Source organism: Moschus berezovskii, chromosome 9 (genome assembly GCF_049115385.1).
Source record: "Moschus berezovskii isolate FMDL1 chromosome 9, NW_MosBer_1.0, whole genome shotgun sequence".
Lineage (NCBI taxonomy): Eukaryota > Metazoa > Chordata > Mammalia > Artiodactyla > Moschidae > Moschus > Moschus berezovskii.
In genome coordinates this window covers 69,800,243-69,824,453 of record NC_142468.1, presented here as the reverse complement: position 1 = coordinate 69,824,453, position 24,211 = coordinate 69,800,243, and the positions used below count along the sequence as shown (strand labels likewise).

At 38.9% G+C, this 24,211-nt stretch overlaps 1 long non-coding RNA gene across 1 annotated transcript in view; it reads right to left on the bottom strand.

Moving 5' to 3' along the window:
• Window positions 1–24,211, bottom strand: part of LOC148776481 (uncharacterized) — an 86,114-nt gene that overhangs the window by 20,534 nt on the left and 41,369 nt on the right. The window contains exon 2 of the long non-coding RNA XR_016038356.1: window positions 22,845–22,932. This is a non-coding gene — a long non-coding RNA (uncharacterized LOC148776481). The remainder of the gene's footprint in view (window positions 1–22,844; window positions 22,933–24,211) is intronic.

The window sequence follows — 24,211 nt, the reverse complement described above, 5'->3', positions numbered from 1 at the left end:
CCTTGGACTACAAGGAGATCCAACCAGTCAACCCTAAAGGAAATCAGTCCTGAGTGTTCATTGGAAGGAGTGATGTTGAAGCGGAAACTCCAATACTTTGGCCACCTGATGCACAGAACTAACTCATTTGAAAAGACCCTGATGCTGGGAAAGATTGCGGGCAGGAGGAGAAGGGGATGACAGAGGATGAGATGGCTGGATGGAACCATCCACTCAATGGCCGTGAGTTTGAGTAAATGCCAGGAGTTGGTGATGGACAAGGCCTGGCGTGCTGCAGTCCATGGGGTCTCAAAGAGTGACATGACTGAGCAACTGAACTGAACTGAACTTTACTACTATATGATAAAGTTAGACATCAAAACCAAAGGATAGCACTATTAAAAAAAATGTTTAAATAATCCATATGTCAAAGAACACAGAATGAAACTTTGGGGATGAAGCATAAAACTAAATTATAACGAAAATACTGCTTCATAAAGCAAGTCTCAGGTCAAAAAAATCAATGTTAGACAACATATTTTACTACTATATGATAAAGTTAGAAATCAAAACCAAAGGATAACTCTACTTTGGAAAAAAAATGTTTAAATAATCCATATGTCAAAGAAAACAGTGTGAAAGTTTGGAGACAAAACATAAAACTAAATTATAATGAAAATGCTGCTTCATAAAACACTCAAGGAACTAGATTCCACATGCCACAACTAAGGGTTCTCACGCCACAACTCAAGATCCAGCATGACACATTGAAGACCCAGCACAGTGAAATAAATAACAATGACAACAAAATAAAATATAAACCATATGTATAACATATGGAAATATATTCAATATCTTACAATAATCTATAACAGAAGAACATGTAAGAAAGAATATATATGTATATGTACAAGTGAATCACTTTACACTTGAAACTAATACAACATTGTAAATCAACTATGCTTCAATTAAAAAAACTGTAATCAATCAATCTATATATATATATATACAACCATATATAAGTTAATCAATTTGAGACTGATGATCAATATCAACTCAAATGGTGACTACAGTTCCCTAGATACCCATGGTCTCCATTGAGCAGGAAAAGACAGTTTCTATATTTCCTGAGCAAACTGAAGGCTGAGCAATAGTTAAATTGTCCTGGCTCTGATGGAAATTCCACTTGGGTTGGGTTCAAGGATGCCTCCAGATTTATCTTCCAAAGAGAAGTTTCTGTTTCTGTTTTATAAGCAACATGGGGAGAAGCTAAGAATAGGGGAGAGGCAGAATCAGTGATGTCAAGTGTAACTATTATGCAGGTTTCTTCCCAGGCGCTCCTCTGCCTGGCCCCTGTATGGCTTCTGATGCCAAAACATGACCTTAAAGAAGGCTTCATGAAATGTCAAAGATTTATTATTTTCTAAACCCATCTGGGAATTTGGGACTGCTTTTAAGTTCCTGTTGTCCTATTGGAGTTGGTGAATTGATGAATGCATGGCTGACTGGGTGGGTGTTTTGAAGCTCCCACTCACCAAGTTTTGGCAGGTTCCTAAAAGATGAAGGGAAAACAAGAAGGAAAGGATATCCTGTTGATGGCTTCTGTTCTCAGTGGGGAGCTGACCTTGCATTTGCCTTTTCATCAGTGACTCCAGTGAGAGTAGTTTTCTGGGCCTGAAGTGTGAGCCACCATGCTCTTGTTAACTGCCCAGGAACCTGGAGGGCTGCCTGCTGTTGTTCTTTGTCCAGAGAGGAATGTCCTTAAGGACTCATTACCACATGTACCCTAAAAGCATCCAGTCTAAGACTGCAAATCCACCCTACTATTCCCCTTAGATGGTGGTATAGGCTGAATTTTGTCCTACCCAAAATTCTTTATGTGAAAATCCTAAACTCTAGTACCACAACAGAATGTGACTGTATCTGGATACAGGGCCTTCAAAGAGATACCTAAGTTAAACTGGGTTGGTATGGTGGGCCCTAATCCAGTACGCCTGGTGTCCTTCTAAGAAGAGGAGTTCAGGAGACTGACAACACAGAGAAACTACCACGTGAGAGGTACAATGAGAAGGCAACGCTCTACAAACCAAGGGAGACCTCAAAAGAAACTAAACCTACAAATTCCTTGATCTTGGATTTTTTGGCCCCTGAATGATGAGAAAATAAGTTTCCGTTCTTTAAATCGTTAGTCTGTCTATTTTGTTATGGAAGTCCTAGAAAACTACTACTGATGTCCTCTATGCTTTCTAACACCCAGACAGCATAAACTCCCTAGAAAGTTCCTTATGGTCGCAGAAGGACGAGCATAATAAACCCAAAACCCTGGAAAGTGATAGCTACTTTAATCATGCCAATATTCCTGATTTTCAACGAGAGTTGATCCTTGGTACTCCCTGATGGTCCATTGGCTAAGACTCTCCACTTCCAATGCAGGAGGCCTGGGTTTGATCCCTGGTCAGGGAACTAGATCCCACATGCCACAACTAAGAGTTCACATGCCGCAACAAGGATCAAAGATCCCACATGCCACAACTAAGACCCAGCTCAGCCAAATAAATAAACAGGTACTGTGTATGTGTGTGGTGTTAGTAGCTCAGTCATGCCTGACTCTTTGCACCCCCATGGACTGTAGTCCACCAGACTCCTCTGTCCATGGAATCCTCCAGGAAAGAATACTGGAGTGGGTAGCCTTTCCCTTTTCCAGGGGATCTTCCTGACCCAGGGATCAAACCTCGGTCTCCTGTATTGCAGGCAGATTCTTTACCATCTGAGCCTCTAGGGAAGCCCAACAGGTACCTAAGAAAGTGAAAAAATGAAAAAAGAAGAGTTGATCCTTTTGTGAGACAAGTATTTGACCTGGGCTCCAAATGAAATTTATTTTCTTGAGCATCAAGGACACAAGCTCAGTACCTTGGGGAAGCTGCCTGTTTTATTGCACACAGGCTCAAAGTCCAAAAGATCCTTTCTGAAATGTCAGTTCTGCAAATTTCTAGCTGTGTGAACTTAAGTAAGTTACCTTATTTCTCAGAATTTGTTTTCTCATCTGTAAAATAAGGATACGCATACCTTGAATAATACTTTGCAGTTTGTATCAGAATTAGAAGTATTAACCATGAAAATTTAGTCTGTTCTTGGCTGGAGAATTAGTGCTCAATAAATGGTGGCTACAATAATAACAATAATAATATTTATTAATATTAATTAATTGTAAATAAACAATATAGCCCTGAGCCTGACAACTGCTAAGATCCAACATATATGAACCCTGAAACTTCTCTTTCCCTTAAAGTAAGCTACATTTCAGAGTCCAAGGACCTTAACATACCAGAGATACAACCATAAACATTGCACATATCTCATCTTATTGTGCTTTACTTTATGGCATTTCACAGATACTGCATTTTTTACAAATTAAAGGTTTGTGGCAACCCAGCATGGAACAAGTCTATCGACACCCTTTTTCAACAGCATTTCCTTACTTCATGTTTCTACATCACATTTTGGTAATTCCCACAGTATTTCAAGCTTTTTCTTTGTTATTATATTTATTGTGGTGATCAGTGATCTTTGATATTGTCATTGGAGATGGAGGGAGAGAAATAAACAACACCCATATAAGACAGTGAACTTAACATGTGTGTGTCCTGACTGCTCTACCAACTACATTCCCATTTCTCCCCTCTCTTTAAGTCTCCCTATTCCCTAAGACACAATATTGAAATTAGGCTAATTAATAACCCTACAATGGCCTCTGCACATTCAAGTGAAAGGAAAAGTTGCATGTCTCTCACTTTAAATCAAAACCTAGAAATGATTAAGTTTGGCGAGGAAGGCATGCCAAAAACCAAGATAGGCTAAAAGCCAAGCCTCTTTCACCAGTCAGTTATGAATGTGAAAGAAATTAAAAGTGCTATTCCAGTGAACATATGAATGATAAGAAACCAAAACAGCCTTATTGCTGATATGGAGAAAGTTTTAGTGGTTTGAAAAGAAGATCAAACCAGCCGCAACATTCCCTTAAGCCAAAGCCTAATACAGAGCAAAGCCTTACCTCTCTTCAATTCCATGAAGGCTAAGAGAGGTGGGGAAGCTGCAGGAGACAAGGAACCTTCTCCAGGATAGATCACATCCTGGGCCATAAATCTAGCCTTAGTAAATTCAAAAAAATTGAATCATCTCAGGCATCTTTTCTGATTACAATGTGGTGAGGTTAGATGTCAACTACAGAAAAAACTATTAAAAATACAAACATATGGAGGCTAAACAACACACTTCTGAATAACCAAAAAATCACAGAAGATATCAAAAAAGAAATCAAAATATGCATAGAAATGAATGAAAATGAAAACACAACAACCCAAAAACCTATGAGATACAGTAAAAGCAGTGCTAAGGGGAAGGTTCATAGCAATACAACACTACCTCAAGAAACAGGAGAAAAATCAAATAAATAACCTAACATTACATGTAAACAACTAGAAAAAGAAGAAATGAAGCACCCCAGGGTTAGTAGAAGGAAAGAAATCATAAAAATTAGGGCAGAAATAAATGCAAAAGAAACAAAAGAGACCATAGCCAAAATCAACAAAGCTAAAAGCTGGTTCTTTGAGAAGATAAATAAAATAGACAAACAATTAGCCAGACTCATCAAGAAAAAAAGGGAGAAGAATCAAATCAACAAAATTAGAAATGAAAATGGAGAAATCACAACAGACAACACAGAAATACAAAGGATCATAAGAGACTACTATCAGCAACTATATGCCAATAAAATGGACAACATGGAAGAAATGGAAAAATTCTTAGAAAAGTATAACTTTCCAAAACTGGACCAGGAAGAAAAAGAAAATCTTAACAGACCCATCAAAAGCGCAAAAATTGAAACTGTAATCAGAAATCTTCCAACAAACAAAAGCCCAGGAACAGATGGCTTCACAGCTGAATTCTACCAAAAATTTAGAGAAGAGCTAACACCTATCCTGCACAAACTCTTCCAGAAAATTGCAGAGGAAGGTAAACTTCCAAACTCATTCTATGAGGCCACCATCAGTTCAGTTCGGTTCAGTTCAGTCACTCAGTCGTGACCGACTCTTTGCGACCCCATGAATCACAGCACGCCGGGCCTCCCTGTCCATCACCAACTCCCGGAGTTCACTCAAACTCATGTCCATCGAGTTGGTGATGCCATCCAGCCATCTCATTCTCTGTTGTCCCCTTCTCCTCCCGCCCCCAATCCCTCCCAGCATCAGAGTCTTTTCCAGTGAGTCAACTCGTCGCATGAGGTGGCCAAAGTATTGGAGTTTCAGCCTCAGCATCAGTTCTTCCAAAGAACACCCAGGACCGATCTCCTTTAGGATGGACTGGTTGGATCTCCTTGCAGTCCAAAGGACTCTTAAGAGTCTTCTCTAGCACCACAGTTCAAAAGCATCAATTCTTCAGCAATCAGCTTTCTTCATACCATCACCTAATACCAAAACCAGACAAAGATGCCACCAAAAAAGAAAACTACAGGCCAATATCATTGATGAACATAGATGCAAAAATCCTTAACAAAATTCTAGCAAACAGAATCCAACGATATATTAAAAAGATCATACATCATGACCAAATGGGCTTTATCCCAGGGATGCAAGGATTCTTCAATATTCGCAAATCAATCAGTGTGATACATCACATTAACAAATTGAAAGATAAAAACCACATAATTATCTCTATAGATGCAAAGAAAGTCTTTGACAAAATTCAACATCCATTTATGATAAAAAAAAAAAACCTCCAGAAAGCAGGCATAGAAGGAATATACCTCAACATAATAAAAGCCATATATGATAAACCCACAACAAACATTATCGTCAATGATGAAAAATTGAAAGCATTTCCCCTAAAGTCAGGAGCAAGACAAGGGTGTCCCCTCTCACCACTACTATTGAACAGTTTTGGAAGTTTTAGACACAGCACTCAGAGAAGAAAAAGAAATAAAAGGAATCCAAATTGGAAAAGAAGAAGTAAAACTCTCACTGTTTGCAGATGACATGATCCTCTACAGAGAAAACCCTAAAGACTCCACCAGCAAATTACTAGAGCTAAAGATGGAGAAGCTGTATACAGTTAGCGAAAACAAGACCAGGAGCTGACTGTGGCTCAGATCATGAACTCCTTATTGCGAAGTTCAGACTTAAATTGAAGAAAGTAGGGAAAACCACTAGACCATTCAGATATGACCTCAATCAAATCCCTTATGATTATGCAGTGGAAGTGAGAAATAGATTTAAGGGACTAGATCTGATTGATCGAGTGCCTGATGAACTCTGGACGGAGGTTCGTGACATTGTACAGGAGACAGGGACCAAGACCATCCCCATGGAAAAGAAATGCAAAAGAGCGAAATGGCTGTCTGAGGAGGCCTTACAAATAGCTGTAAAAAGAAGAGAGGCGAAAAGCAAAGGAGAAAAGGAAAGATATAAGCATCTGAATGCAGAGTTCCAAAGAATAGCAAGGAGAGATAAGAAAGCCTTCCTCAGTGATCAATGCAAAGAAATAGAGGAAAACAACAGAATAGGAAAAACAAGAGACCTCTTCAAGAAAATTAGAGATTCCAAGGGAACTTTTCATGCAAAGATGGGCTCGATAAAGGACAGAAATGGTATGGACCTAACAGAAGCAGAAGATATTAAGAAGAGGTGGCAGGAATACACAGAAGAACTGTACAAAAAAGATCTTCACGACCAAGATAGTCACGATAATGTGATCACTGACCTAGAGCCAGACATCTTGGAATGTGAAGTCAAGTGGGCCTTAGAAAGCATCACTACGAACAAAGCTAGTGGTGGTGATGGAATTCCAGTTGAGCTATTTCAAGTCTTGAAAGATGATGCTGTGAAAGTGCTGCACTCAATATGCCAGCAGATTTGGAAAACTCAGCAGTGGCCACAGGACTGGAAGAGGTCAGTCTTCATTCCAATCCCAAAGAAAGGCAATGCCAAAGAATGCTCAAACTACCGCACAATTGCACTCATCTCACACGCTAGTAAAGTCATGCTCAAAATTCTCCAAGCCAGGCTTCAGCAGTATGTAAACCGTGAACTCCCAGATGTTCAAGCAGGTTTTAGAAAAGGCAGAGGCACCAGAGATCAAATTGCCAACATCCGCTGGATCATGGAGAAAGCAAGAGAGTTTCAGAAAAACATCTATTTCTGCTTCATTGACTATGCCAAAGCCTTTGACTGTGTGGATCACAATAAACTGTGGAACATTCTGAAAGAGATGGGAATCCCAGACCACCTGACCTGCCTCTTGAGAAACCTGTATGCAGGTCAGGAAGCAACAGTTAGAACCGGTCATGGAACAACAGACTGGTTCCAAATAGGAAAAGGAGTGCGTCAAGGTTGTATATTGTCACCTTGCTTATTTAACTTATATGCAGAGTACATCATGAGGAACGCTGGGCTGGAAGAAGCACAAGCTGGAATCAAGATTGCTGGGAGAAATATCAATAACCTCAGATATGCAGATGACACTACCCTTATGGCAGAAAGTGAAGAGGAACTCAAAAGCCTCTTGATGAAAGTGAAAGAGGAGAGTGAAAAGGTTGGCTTGAAGCTCAACATTCAGAAAACAAAGATCATGGCATCTGGTCCCATCACTTCATGGGAAATAGATGGAAAAACAGTGGAAACAGTGTCAGACTTTGTTTTTTTGGGCTCCAAAATCACTGCAGATGCTGATTGCAGCCATGAAATTAAAAGACGCTTGCTCCTTGGAAGGAAAGTTATGACCAACCTTGATAGTATATTAAAAAGCAGAGACATTACTTTGCCGACCAAGGTCCGTCTAGTCAAGGCAATGGTTTTTCCCGTGGTCATGTATGGATGTGAGAGTTGGACTGTGAAGAAGGCTGATCGCCGAAGAATCGATGCTTTTGAACTGTGGTGTTGGAGAAGACTCTTGAGAGTCCCTTATACTGCAAGGAGATCCAACCAGTCCATTCTAAAGGAGATCAATCCTGGATGTTCATTGGAGGGACTGATGCTAAAGCTGAAACTCCAATACTTTGGCCACCTCATGAGACGAGTTGACTCACTGGAAAAGACTCTGATGCTGGGAAAGGTTGGGGGCGGGAGGAGAAGGGGACGACGGAGAATGAGATGGCTGGATGGCATCACCGACTCTGTGGACATGAGTTTGAGTGAACTCCGGGAGTTGGTGATGGACAGGGAGGCCTGGCGTGCTGTGATTCATGGGGTCGCGGAGAGTCGGACACGACTGAGCGACTGAACTGAACTGACTGAATCAATGAATATAGTAAAGTTGCAGGATATAAAATTAACACACAGAAATCCCTCGCATTCCTATACACTAACAATGAGAAAACAGAAAGAGAAATTAAGGAAACAATTCCATTCACCATCGTAACAAAAAGAATAAAATACTTAGGAATAAATCTACCAAAAGAAACAAAAGATATATATATAGAAAACTATAAAACACTGATGAAAGAAATCGAAGATGACACAAATAGATGGAGAAATATACCATGTTCATGGATTGGAAGAATCAATATAGTGAAAATGAGTATACTACCCAAAGCAATCTATAGATTCAATGCAATCCCTATCAAGCTACCAACAGTATTTTTCACAGAACTAGAACAAATAATTTCACAGTTTGCATGGAAATACAAAAAAACTCAAATAGCCAAAACAACCTTAAGAAAGAAGAATGGAACTGGAGGAATCAACCTGACTTCAGGTTATACTACAAAGCTGCAATCATCAAGACAGTATGGTACTGACACAAAGACAGAAACATAGATCAATGGAACAAAATAGAAAGCCCAGAGATAAACCCACACACCTATGGACAACTTACCTTTGACAAAGGAGGCAAGAATATACAATGGAGAAAGGACAATCTCTTTAACAAGTGGTGCTGGAAAAACCTGTCAACCACTTGTAAAAGAATGAAACTAGAACACTTTCTAGCACCATACACAAAAATAAACTCAAAATGGATTAAAAATCTACACATAAGACCAGAAACTATAAAACTCCTAGAGGAAAACATAGGCGAAACACTCTCTGACATAAATCATAGCAGGATCCTCTATGACCCACCTCCCAGATGGGACCTAATTAAAATTAAAAGCTTTTCCACAACGAAGGAAACTATAAGAAAGGTGAAAAGACAGCCTTCAGAATGGGAGAAAATAACAGCAAATGAAGCAACTGAGAATTAATCTCAAAAATATACAAGCAACTCCTGCAGCTCAATTCCAGAAAAATAAACAACCCAATCAAAAAATGGGCCAAAGAACTAAACAGACATTTCTCCAAAGAAGACATACAGATGGCTAACAAACACATGAAAAGATGCTCAACATCACTCATTATCAGAGAAATGCAAATCAAAACCACAATGAGGTACCATCTCACGATGGTCAGAATGACTGCTATCAAAATGTCTACAAACAATAAATGCTGGAGAGGGTGTGGAGAAAAGGGAACCCTCTTACACTGTTGGTGGGAATGCGAACTAGTACAGCCACTATGGAGAACAGTGTGGAGATTCCTTAAAAAACTGGAAATAGAACTGCCATACAACCCAGCAAGCCCACTGCTGGGCATACACAGCGAAGAAACCAGAATTGAAAGAGACACATGTACCCCAATGTTCATCACAGCACTGTTTAATAGCCAGGACACGGAAGCAACCTAGATGTCCATCGACAGATGAATGGATAAGAAAGCTGTGGTACATATACACAATGGAATATTACTCAGCTATTAAAAAGAATGCATTTGAATTAGCTCTAATGAGGTGGATGAAACTGGAGCCTATTATACAGAGTGAAGTAAATCAGAAAGTAAAACACCAATACAGTATATTATTGTATATATATGGAATTTAGAAAGATGGTAACAATGACCCTATGTGCAAGACAGCGAAAGAGACACAGATGTAAAGAACAGACTTTTGGACTCTGTGGGAGAAGGTGAGGGTGGGATGATGAGAGAATAGCATTGAAATATGTATATTATCATATGTTAAATAGATTGCCAGTCCAGGTTCGATGCATGAGACAGGGTGCTCAGGGCTGGTGTACTGGGATGACCCTGAGGGATGGAATAGAGAAGGAGGTGGGAGGGAGGTTCAGGATGGGGAACACATGTAGACCCATGGTTGATTCATGTGAATGTATGGGAAAAACCACCACAATATTATAAAGCAATTAGCCTCCAATTAAAATAAATACATTTTAAAATAAAGATAAAATGCAGAAAGGCAGTGAAAAAAAACAAAAAAAGGAAAAAGTGTGAAGCTAGCAGAGGTTGACTCATGAGGTTTAAGGAAAAAAGCCATCTCTATAAGATAAAAGTGCAATGTCTAGCTAAGATAATGAAGATGGCTACTCTAATCAAGAGATTTTCAATGTAGACAAAACACTGCAAGAAGATGCCATCCAGGATTTCCATGGCTGGAGAGAAGTCAAGGCCTGGCTTTAAAGCTTCAAATGATAGGCTGAATTTCTTGTTAGGAGCCAGTGCAGCTGATGACTTGAAGTTGAAACTAACGCATACTTACCATTCTGAAAATCCTAGGGCTCTCAATAATTATTGTAACTCTATTCTACCGGTGCTCTACAAATGGAACAAAAGTGTCTGGATGTTGTTTACATCTGTTTACAACATGGTTTACTGAGTATTTTAAGCCCACTGTTTAGAATTACTATTCACTGGCAATGTACTTGGTCACCCAAGAGCTCTGATGAAGATGTACAAGATTCATGTTGAAAACATGACTGTTAACACAACATCCATTCTGCAGGCCATGAATCAAAGAGTAATTCTCACTTTTGAGTCTTATTATTTGAGAAATACATTTTGTAAGGCTACAGCTGCTCTAGTCAGTGATTCTTCTGATGGATTTGGGAAAAGTCAATTGAAAACTTTCTGGAAAAGATTCATTATTCTGATGCCATTAAAAACACTTATGATTCATGAGAAGAGGTCAAACTATCAACATTAATATGAGTTTGGGAGAAGTTGATTCCAACCCTCAAATATCCAGTAACCCTGTGTAACTTCGAGGGGTTCATGACTTCAGTGGAAGAAATAACTGCAGATGTGATGGAAAGAGCAAGAGAACAAGAGTTAGAAGTGAAACCCAGAGATGTTACTGAATTATTGCAATCTCATGATCAAAACGTATGAGGAGATGCTTCTTTAGGATGAGCAATGATGATACTAATTTCTTAAGATCGAATCTACTCCTGGTGAAGATGCTGGGAATATTGTAGAAAGGACAACAAAAGATTTAGAATACGTCATAAACTTAGTAAGGCAATGGCAGGGTTTGAGAGGATTGAATTCAGTTTTGAAAAAAGTTCTTGGAGTAAAAATGCTATCAAACAATGAGTAGGAAACCCACATGGAGAAGGCAATGGCAACCCACTCCAGTACTCTTGCCTGGAAACTCCCATGGATGGAGGAGCCTGGTAGGCTGCAGTCCATTGGGTCGTGAAGAGTCAGACACAACTGAGCAACTTCACTTTCACTTTTCACTTTCATGCATTGGAGACAGAAATGGCAACCCACTCCAGCGTTCTTGCCTGGAGAATCCCAGGGACAGGGGAGCCTGCTGGGCTGCCTTCTATGGGGTTGCACAGGGTCCGACATGACTGAAACGACTTAGCAGCAGCAGCTATCAAACAATGTTGCATGCTACCACCCAGATCAGTCAGTAGTTATCAATATCAAGGCAAGCCTCTCCACCAGAACAAAAAGATTACAAATTGCTGGAGGCTCAGATGATGGCTAGCAATTTTTAACAATAAAGTATTTTTTTTCCACTTTCACTTCTTATAGTTTCAGTTTTATTGGTTAAGAAGTTGAAACACAATACTCTCTTATAAAAATAACCCCGTCACATGATTGCATCTCTTTATCTTTTTATTATTCGTGTCTTATCTCTTTCTTGGTGTTATGTTTGTTACACATATTCCTATTGTAGTAGTCTTTTCAAAGACCTACTTTCTTGGCCTGCCATTTTTATCTCTTATTCCATGAATTTTGTTAAGTAATAATTTTTCATTTAAACTTACCTTTTGTACTACACAACTTTTGTATACATATATAAATATGTATAATATATATTTTTTTTAATTTTTTTTTATTTTCTCAAAAACAATTTCAGGAATCCTTACTTAAAAACAAACTTATCTTAACATGGAGTAACTTTGGTTAATAGGCTCTAGTTTCATCCACCTCATTAGAACTGGTTCAAATGCATTCTTTTTAATGGCTGAGTAATACTCCATTGTGTATATGTACCAAAGCTTTCTTATCCATTCATCTGCAGATGGACATCTAGGTTGTTTCCATGTCCTGGCTTTATAAACAGTGCAGCAATGAACATTGGAGTACATGTGTCTCTTTCAATTCTGGTTTCCTCGGTGTGTATGCCCAGGAGTGCGATTGCTGGATCATATGGCAGTTCTATTTCCAGTTTTTTGAGGAATCTCCACACTGTTCTCCATAGACCAAGTGGGCGTTATCCCAGGAATGCAAGGATTCTTCAATATCCGCAAATCAATCAATGTAATACACCACATTAACAAACTGAAAAATAAAAATCATATGATTATCTCAATAGATGCAGAGAAAGCCTTCAACAAAATTCAACATCCATTTATGATAAAAACCCTCCAGAAAGTGGGAATAGAAGGGACATATCTCGGGGAGACGCCCGGCTCCGGCGCAACCGACCACGTGCAGAATCGTGGCTGAGATGAGCTACCCCGCGCCCAGGGTTAGGGCGGTGGCCGAGAGGAGCTGTACCACGTCCAGGAGGCGGTGGCTGCTTGGGCACCGGAGGGCTGAGAGGAGCTGATCCACATTCAAAGCAGGAGGGGCGGCCTTGAGGAGATACCCCTCGTCCAAGGTAAGGTACAGCGGCTGCACCTTGCTGGAGCAGCTGGGAAGAAATACTCCACGACCAAGTGGAATATAAGAATCCAGTGTTCTGGGGAGGAAGGAACAAGATGGCGGAGGGGTAAGACGGCGAGACCACTTTCTCCCCCACAAATTCATCAAAAGAACATTTGAACGCGGAGTAAAGTCCACAAAACAACTTCTGAATACTGGCAGAGGACATCAGGCTCCCAGAAAAGCAGCCCATTGTCTTCTAAAGGAGAGAGAAGAAATCCAGCTTCACCCACCAGAACATCGACACATGCTTCCCTAACCAGGGAACCCGGACAAGTCACCCGTCCAACCCCACACACAGCGAAGAAACTACATAATAAAGAGAACTCCACAAACTGCAAGAAGAGGGAAAGGCCACCCCAAGCAAAGCAATATAAGCAAGATGAGGAGGCAGAGAAATACCCAGCAAGTAAAGGAACAAGATAATTGCCCACCAACACAAACAAAAGAAGAAGATATAGGGAATTTACCTGATAAAGAATTTCAAATTTTGATGGTGAAAATGATTCAAAATCTTGAAAGCAAAATGGAGTTACAGATAAATAACCTGGAGAAAAGGATTGAGAAGATGGAAGAAAGATTTAATAAGGACTTAGAGGAAATAAAAAAGAGTCAATATACAATGAATAATGCAATAGATGAGATCAGAAACACTCTGGAGGGAACAAACAATAGAATAACAGAGGCAGAAGACAGGATTAGCGAACTAGAAGATAGAATTGTAGAAATAAATGAAACAGAGAGGAAAAAAGAAAAACAAATTAAAAGAAATGAGGACAATATTAGAGCCCTCTGGGACAATGTTAAACGCTCCAACATTCGAATCATAGGAGTCCCAGAAGAAGAAGACAAAAAGAAAGACCATGAGAGAATACTTGAGGAGATAATAGTTGAAAACTTCCCTAAAATGGGGAAAGAAATAATCACCCAAGTCCAAGAAACCCAGAGAGTCCCCAACAGGATAAACCCAAGGCGAAATACTCCAAGACACATATTAATCAAATTAACAAAGATCAAACACAAAGAACAAATCTTAAAAGCAGCAAGGAAAAAGCAGCAAATAACACACAAGGGGATTCCCATAAGGATAACAGCTGATCTTTCAACAGAAACTCTTCAGGCCAGAAGGGAGTGGCAAGACATTCTTAAAGTGATGAAAGAAAATACCCTACAGCCCAGATTACTATACCCAGCAAGGATCTCATTCAAATATGAAGGAGAAATCAAAAGCTTTACAGATAAGCAAAAGCTGAGGGAATTCAGCATCACCAAACCAGCTCTCCAACAAATGCTAAAGGATCTTCTATAGACAGGAAACACAGAAAGAGTGTATAAACTTGAACCCAAAGCAATAAAGAAAATGGCTACGAGATCGTACTTATCAATAATTACCTTAAACGTAAATGGGTTGAAATTTTCAAAAAGGCTAGGAAACAATTCTCATAGCCATCAATAGTTCAGTGTTGAGTTCATGAATAGTTTTTAAAGTTTGGGACAAACTGTAGTATTTGCTATTTGAAGTACTATTTGTAATTGGCATATTACAATGTAACATTGGTCTTCATTTCCAACTTAAAACGCCTAAAAATGCCTAACAAGTTTTTAGATTTGTGCATTTTAGTTGAAATGTATTTTATGATGTTACTAAACCTGCAGAAATATTGAAATATTTCAGAGAACTTATTCTCTGTACATTTAATTTATTTTATTTATAAAAGTTATGAACTGTAGAAAGTTTTACTTGTTGGGTCAAATGCTTGTTGCTTCAAATGCTTGTTGCATTTGAAGTGCTAGTTACAAGAAAATCAAATACCTTCAATGTATAAATGCTATTAAGTTTTTAAAGGACTCTGGAGTATAAGTAAGTTTGTTTAAAGAAATTTAGTCTATTCAACCTGAATCAGCTCTGTCAAACATTAATTAAAAGCCTCATTTAATAAATAAATAAATAAATAATGGTGGTGGGAGGGAGGGTTGGGAAGCTGGCTGGAGGTGGAGGTGGTGAAGTTTATAAATCTGATTAAAAATGAAGTTGCATTTCCATTTTCCAAAACCACCCATCCACCAGCGTACTGTGTCACTAGACATTTTGTACGATTTTACTTTGCGACAGAAACCATTACATTTAAAAATTCATTACAGCAAGGTTAGTTAGACACATGATGGATGCAGCTTTAATCCTGCCATATATTATTACAGTTAAAATGTAAATGATGAAAAATATTTTGTGCTTATCAACATTTATGTGGAAATGTGTTTTACAGTGATATATGGTGTTATATTTCTATTATTGTGATGAAAAAGAAAGCAATACAAAAAGACGAAGTGTTTATTAAAACATGAAAATAAATAAATAAATAAATGGTTTTGCAGCACTGAAGAGATTATAGAAAGTAAATAAGCTAGATCAGACCTGTTTTATGTAGTAATTTCATAGTTTATTTTAATTATTTCAGTTGTAAAATATTGTTATACTGTTAATTAGTTGTGATTGTTCATATTAAACTATTGTAATGCAAAAATAAATAAATAAATAAATAAAAAGAAGGGACATATCTCAACATAATAAAAGCTATATATGACAAACCCACAGCAAACATTATCCTCAATGATGAAAAACTGAAAGCATTTCCCTTAAAGTCAGGAACAAGACAAGGGTGCCCACTCTCACCACTACTATTCAACATAGTTCTGGAAGTTTTGGCTACAGCAATCAGAGCAGAAAAAGACATAAAAGGAATACAAATTGGAAAAGAAGAAGTAAAACTTTCACTGTTCGCTGACGACATGATCCTCTACACAGAAAACCATAAAGACTCTACCAGAAAACTACTAGAGCTAATCAATGATTACAGTAAAGTTGCAGGATATAAAATCAACACACAGAAATCCCTTGCATTCCTATACACTAATAATGAGAAAATAGAAAGAGAAATTAAGGAAACTATTCCATTCACTGTTGCAACGAAAAGAATTAAATACTTAGGAATATATCTACCTAAGGAAACAAAAGACTTGTACATAGAAAACTATAAAACATTAGTGAAAGTAATCAAAGAGGACACTAATAGATGGAGAAATATACCGTGCTCGTGGATTGGAAGAATAAATATTGTAAAAATGAGTATACTACCCAAAGTAATTTATACATTCAATGCAATCCCTATCAAGCTACCAACGATATTTTTCACAGAACTAGAACATATAATCTCACAATTTGTATGGAAATACAAGAAATCTCGAATAGCCAAAGCAATCTTGAGGAAGAAGAATGGAACTGGGGGAATTAAACTGCCGGACTTCAGGCTCTACTACAAAGCCACAGTCATCAAGACAGTATGGTACTGGCATAAAGACAGAAATATAGATCAATGGAACAAAATAGAAAGCCCAGAGGTAAATCCATGCACCTATGGACACCTTATCTTTGACAAAGGAGGCAAGAATATAAAATGGAGAAAAGACAGTCTCTTTAACAAGTGGTGCTGGGAAAACTGGTCAGCCACTTGTAAAAGAATGAAACTAGAACACTTCCTAACACCATACAACAAAATAAACTCAAAATGGATTAGAGAGCTAAATGTAAGACCAGATTCTATAAAACTCCTAGAGGAGAACATAGGCAAAACACTCTCTGACATAAATCACAGCAGGATCCTCCAAGACCCACCTCCCAGAATATTGGAAGTAAAGCAAAAATAAACAAATGGGACCTAATTAAAATCAAAAGCTTCTGCACAGCAAAGGAAACTATAAGTAAGGTGAAAAGACAGCCTTCAGAATGGGAGAAAATAATAGCAAATGAAGCAACTGATAAAGGATTAATCTCCAAAATATACAAGCAGCTCCTGCAGCTCAATTCCAGAAAAGTAAGTGACCCAATCAAAAAATGGGCCAAAGAACTAAACAGACATTTCTCCAAAGAAGACATAAAGATGGCTAACAAACACATGAAAAAATGCTCAACATCCCTCATAATCATAGAAATGCAAATCAAAACCACAATGAGATACCATTTCACACCAGTCAGAATGGCTGCTATTCAAAAGTCCACATGCAATAAATGCTGGAGAGGGTGTGGAGAGAAAGGAACCCTCTTACACTGTTGGTGGGAATGCAAACTAGTACAATAAAGTATTTTTAATTGTATTATATAAATTATATTTTTAGAGAAAATGCTATTGCATAGTTAACAGAAGTATAGTGTAAACATAACTTTTATAGGCACTGGAAAAACAAAAAAATTGTGCAACTCATTTTATTGCAATATTTGCTTTACTGTGTTGATCTGGAATTGAATCCTCAATACCTCTGAAGTGTGCCTATAGAGTCTTCATATTTTTATTCAAAAATTTCCTTCATCTACAATTACTGACACACTTTGTCTCTTTCCTAATCTTTTTACATGTTTTTATTTTTCATGCTTTACTATTTGTTTGAAAAAGTGATACTTAGCATTGTTTGTCTTGTTCCTGATTTTAAAAAGAATGACATTTTTAACATTTTGCAATATGTATTAAGTTTGCTGGAAGTCTTTTTGTGACTACTTTTAAATAGCTTCAGAAATGTTGCTTTCTTAGTTAGCTATACATTTTTATAATGAATGGTTGTTGAATTTTATCAAATGCTTTTCCTGCATTTATTAAGGTTACCATATTTTTATTCACTTCAAACTTTAAGATGGTGATCACAATAATATAATTTCTAACGTTTAATTCACTTTGCATTTTGAAAAACAGCTAATTTGCTTTATTTTATTTTATTAATATGTCACCATATTCAGTTTGCTAATATTTTCATTTAGCACTTTCATTCATTTATCTATGTTGATGATTGAAATTGCCATGTAATTTTCCCTTCTTGTATGTCTTTGTCTAGTTTTAGAACCAAGTTTTTAGTCACCTCATGAGATCAACGGAGAAAATATTTCCTCTTTTTTATTATCTCAAAGTTTAGAATTACCTGTTCCTCAGATTATTAGAACTCACCTTTAAAATTATTGGGGCTAGTATTTTCTTTGCAGGAAGACTTTAAATAATTGGTTACATTCCTTTACTAGTTATAGAATCATTTAGACTTTTAAATCTCTTCTGAAGTCAACTTTCATATACTTTTCTCTGAAATATCATATACCCATCTAGTTTTTCCTAATCTGATGGCATAAAGGTCTATAAAATGTCATATTATCTTTTTAATAAATACACAATCTGTGGTTATATTTCCCTTTCATTCCATTTTTTTCTTTCTCTCTGTTTTCCACTCATCAATTCTGTCATGAGTTTTTCAAGGTTACTAACAAGGAGAAAAGGAAAGACATAAGCATCTGAATGCAGAGTTCCAAAGAAGAACAAAGAGAGATAAGAAAGCCTTCCTCAGCAATCAATGCAAAGTAATAGAGGAAAACAGAATAGGAAAGACTAGAGATCTCTTCAATAAAATTAGAGATACCAAGGGAACATTTCATTCAAAGATGGGCTCAATAAAGGACAGAAATGGTATGGACCTAACAGAAGCAGAAGATATTAAGAAGAGGTGGCAAGAATACACAGAAGAACTGTACAAAAAATATCTTCACAAACCAGATAATCACGATGGTGTGATCACTCACCTAGAGACAGACATCCTGGAATGTGAAGTCAAGTGGGCCTTCGAAAGCATCACTACAAACAAAGCTAGTGGAGGTGATGGAATTCCAGTTGAGCTATTTCAAATCCTAAAAGATGATGCTGTGAAAGTGCTGCACTCAATATGCCAGCAAATTTGGAAAACTCAGCAGTGGCCACAGGACTGGAAAAGGTCAGTCTTCGTTCCAATCCCAAAGAAAGGCAATGCTAAAGAATGCTCAAACTACCGCACAATTGCACTCATCTCACACGCTAGTAAAGTATGTGAACCGTGAACTTCTAGATGTTCAAGCTGGTTTTAGGAAAGGCAGAGGAACCAGAGATCAAATTGCCAACATCTGCTGGAGCATGGAAAAAGCAAGAGAGTTCCAGAAAAACATCTATTTCTGCTTCATTGATTATCAAAGCCTTCGACTGTGTGGATCACAACAAACTGTGGAAAATTCTTAAAGAGATGGGAATACCAGACCACCTGATCTGCCTCTTGAGAAACCTGTATGCAGGTCAGGAAGCAACAGTTAGAACTGGACATGGAACAACACACTGGTTCCAAATAGGAAAAGGAGTACATCAAGGCTGTAGATTGTCACCCTGCTTATTTAACTTTTATGCAGAGTACATCATGAGGAACGCTGGGCTGGAAGAAGCACAAGCTGGAATCAAGATTGCCAGGAGAAATATCAATAACCTCAGATATGCAGATGACACCACCCTTATGGCAGAAAGTGAAGAGGAACTCAAAAGCCTCTTGATGAAAGTGAAAGAGCAGAGTGAAAATGTTGGCTGAAGTTCAACATTCAGAAAACAAAGATCATGGCATCCGGTCCCATCACTTCATGGGAAATAGATGGGGAAACAGTGGAAACAGTGTCAGACTTTATTTTTTTGGTCTCCAAAATCACTGCAGATGCTGATTGCAGCCATGAAATTAAAAGACACTTACTCCTTGGAAGGAAAGTTATGACCAACCTAGATAGCATATTAAAAAGCAGATGTATAGAACAGTCTTTGGGACTCTGTGGGGGAGGGTGAGGGTGGGATGTTTTGGGAGAATGGCATTGAAACATGTATATTATCATATGTGAAACAAATCACCAGTTCAGGGTCGATGCATGTTACCTGCTCAGGGCAGGTATGCAGGGATGACCCAGAGGGAGGATAAGGGAAGGAGGGAGGTGGGAGGGGGGTTCAGGAGGGGGAACTTATGTACACCCAGGGCGGATTCATGTCAATGTATGGCAAAACCAACCAATATAATATTGTAAAATAATTAGGCTCCAATAAAAAATAAAAGCAGAGACATTACTTTGCCAACCCAGGTCCGTCTAGTCAAAGCTATTTCCCGTGGTCATGTATGGATGTGAGAGTTGGACTGTGAAGAAAGTTGATCGCCGAAGAATTGATGCTTTTGAACTGTGGTGTTGGAGAAGACTCTTGAGAGTCCCTTGGACTGCAAGGAGATCCAACCAGTCCATTCTAAAGGAGATCAGTCCTGGGTGTTCATTGGAAGGACTAATGCTGAAGCTGAAGCTCCAATACTTTGGCCACCTCGTGCAAAGAGTTGACTCACTGGAAAGACTCTGATGCTGGGAGGAATTGCGGGCAGGAGGAGAACGGGACGACAGAGAATAGATGGCCGGATGGCATCACCGACTTGTTGTGGTGGGTTTGAGTGAACTCCGGGAGTTGGTGATAGACAGGGAGGCTTGGTGTGCTGTGATTCATGTGGTCGCAAAGAGTTGGACACGACTGAGCAAATGAACTGAACTGAACTGAACTGAATGAAGTCTTCTATATAACCCTCCTGCACTGGCTAGAACCCACTTGTCCACTGTGGTTTCCTCAGCACCTAGAATTATGCTTAGAGCACTCAAAGTATCCAATAAGTACTGGCTGAGTTTTAAAAATGCATGGGAAAAGCATGAAACAATGTGGCTATAGATCAAGATTTAACTAACTTCCAAGGCAGAAAACAATAGCAACAAATACACAGATCTTTCTCTCAAGAAGAAAAAATAAATAACAGCTTAAAAGTTAGTATGTCCACTGTTTTTCAGTATTTGCCTCATTTTGAACCCTTAGATGGAATTACAGATCTTTCAAGATTTAAAACTCACAATCTAGTTCCAGTGGTTTTAATGAAAGCAGGCCTGTTTTATACAACAATTGATAGGTTCTGGCATTAGAAACACAGAGACCATGAATTTCCTCATTTATCTTCACTACCATAAACATTAATCAACATATGATCCTGTAACATGTAGTACTACTGATCCATCACTATTGCTCATCTTCTAAGTGATGTTGCTGACTTGCTGGAAGTAAAGGGGCCTCATAAAGGCAAAGACACAGAGAAAATGCTGAAAAGAATGAACTTGGCACACATTATTCAACGGAGTCCTTCAAATACTGGGTTGTCAAACAGGAAAGTGTGGGCCACTTTTTCAGTTTTCAGGAAGAACTCTAGTGATTAGCAATTCCTACCCCTGCACCTCTGTTCCTAAACCAAACTGAATCAGGAGGGCCAAGAAGAGAAATCAGTTTCCTACACTTACTCCTCTACCCCTTTAATCCATACACTTAGTAGTTTTCTGCTGGAACCTGAACTGAGAGTCAGATTAACTGCATGACTCCATAGCTGTAAATAGGATACCTTTGGAGATTAGATTGAGTATGTACTGGTCCAAACAAGGCTCTCTAAATCCTAATAAAATCCTTAAACAAATTCTTCTTTTGATATATTTGACAAATTTCTCCCAAAGTGAAATACTGAGAACAAACTTTAGGTAAGTGAATCCTGTAGTTATGGGGTCAGGACACAATACTTGAAGCCCAAAGATGTAGCTAGAAACTACTATTTCCAGCTGTTTAAGTGAATGGAAGTTAGGCAGCAGTTCATGAGTACTGAGATTGAGGAAAAGGGGCCAGAAGCAGCCCCACCTCTGTTAATAATCTGAATTTGGCAGAGAAGAGTTAATTGAAATCCCTGAAGAGAGACTGTGACCTCAAGGAACTCAGGTCAAATGTGTAATACAAGGCAGATGTGATTGGGCTATGGGAAGGAGAAGAATATAGTATAGGAGACAGCATCCTGAAAAGACTTAAAGATTGACTGTGTATTTATGTATACTAAAAATGGTTGTGCTTAAATTATAAGTGCAAGAGACAAATGCTCAGTATTTGGCATGGTTGATAAATATTTATAGTACAACTCCAAGCTAGTGCCTGGAACCTAATAGGTGTTCAGTTAATATTTTTAGAAGGGTCTTTCCTGGTGGCTCAGATGGTTAAAAAAAAAAAAAAATCTGCCTGCAGTGCAGAAGACCTGGGTTTGAATCCTGGATCAGGAAGATCCCCTGGAGAAGGGAGTGGCTACCCACTGCAGTATTCTTGCCTGCAGAATCCCATGGACAGAGAAGCCTGGAGGGCTACAGTCTGTGGCGGTTTGCAAAGAGTCAGACACAACTGAGCAACTAACAGCAAGTCATATAAAGAGTACTGGTCTGGAGACCTGAATTCTAATCCTGACCCTCTCATTAACTAGATGTGTCACTTAGCTTCTTTGGTCATAAAGTATTCCTCTATAAAGCAGAAGATAAATAGAAAACTTACAATATCATTTCCTATTTGAAGCATGTATGTCTCCATTAGTGCTACAAGAAGACCAGGTCCCCACACCCAGTAAGACATCCTCTCCGGGAATCACTGAGCAGAATCAAAGCCAGGAAAGTGAATGGAGTGTTCAGCAGCTAGTCTGATGTGACTGGAGAACTGGGCTATAGGAAGAAGATGCAGGTGATGTACATGGAGGAAACGGATGAGCCAGGGTCTGAGAATAATCACTTAAAGTGAGAGAGGTAAAGAGCTGCTGCTGAAAATGAGCCTGAAGGATGCCAGCTCATCTGTTAAGACCAATGAAGTCTATAACATTGTGAATAGTGATGTCATCCTATATGTTAAAAGGGCAGTGAATATCATTCCTTGGTGCACATACTGATACGTTTTTTTCAAATAGAAGTGCCTGCTGCCCACCAGCCCCCACCCCAGCCAGAGACTCTGACTCAGTAGACATCAGAATTTTTTTTTTTAATCTCTGTGGTGATTCAGGTGTGTGATGAAAATCATGTGTGTAATGCTTGACAATTCACACACCTTTCAATGTTATCCTTTCATCCTCACAGCCAGCATAGATAAGGAGCAGAGTAAACAGAATTATCACCATTTCACATGGGCAAAAATAGAGTCTCAAAGAAATCACCTTTATCCAAATGATGAGTAGGAGAATTGAGACTCTAAGCCAATCGGCTGAACCCAGGTTTTGTGCTCTTTTATTGTAGCTCAGTCACCTAAAATGAAAACAGGGATAAATGAGTAGGAATTTCTCCCCTAATACAAGAAAATATGGGAACCAAAAAGCATGACTTGAGGGTAGCAAAGGGTACATTTAAGTTCAATGAAAAGGTGATTCTTTGAATGTAGTTGACACATTCATGGACCTATTAACCTGAAGACATGCAAGGTGATGGTTGTTTGGAGGAGATTTCAATACATTGATAGATGAAGGATACACTCTTTTGGGCTTCCCAGGGGGTGCTAGTGGTAAAGAACCCACCTGCAAATGCAGGAGATTTAATAGATTTGGGTTTGATCCCTGGGTCGGGAAGATACCCTGGAGGAGGACATGGCAACCCACTTCAGTATTCTTGCCTGGAGGATCCCACGGACAGAGGAGCCTGGTGGACTACAGTCCATGGGGTTTGAAGAGTCAGACACAACTGAAGGGACTTAGCACAGCACAGCACAGCACAGCACAGCACACTCTTTTAACTATTTGAGAGCAATACTCTTACACATTTGTCAAAGTCTAAAGGCCAAGCTGGTTGCATTAATGTTACCAACAGTCTACAAATTATAGTTAGATATTCTCAGAGCTTACAGTCTTATCCACCTCAACCTTCTACTGAAAATTTGATTATCTGTGCCCTCAAAGGGAAGGAACAGCACAGATAAGTAAAATTCACACAAATCAGCTACAAAAAAATGAGGATGTGGTGATGGCCCCATTACCACAAAAGGCCTGGGGCCCCTGGTGACATCAGGCAAGCTAGTTATTACATGACTAATATGGGGAAGGAAACTCACAGTTATCGGATGCCTGCAGTAGGAAAACCCTGTGGGAGACACTGCCTGCGCCATCACAATTGGTCCTCATGGGAATCCCCAAAGGATAGTGGTATCATTAGGCCCTTTCCCCAGGTCAGGGTGGTCAGGCTCAGAGAAGTTCAATAACACGCTTAATGTTACAGAGCTCCACACAGCAGAACTGAGCTATATCTACCTCCAAAGCTTGTAGTCTTTCCACTATATTATGTTTTTCTCAGCCAATCCAAGTACAAGAAAACCTGGTGTAACATAATTAGATGCCTCTGTCTTTACGGCGGGCACCTGAGTGACTGCAGAGCTGTGTGGCTTACATCATTGGCAGCAGCACTCAGAGCACAGGCAGAAAGACAGGACACCCGACCCTGCAGCGTCAGGGGGCATCTGATCTTTACCCTCATGTGTTCATCCAAACTAGGGGTGTTACCCTGTGTGGGGAGTCCTGATTCAAATAGTCACTCTGAT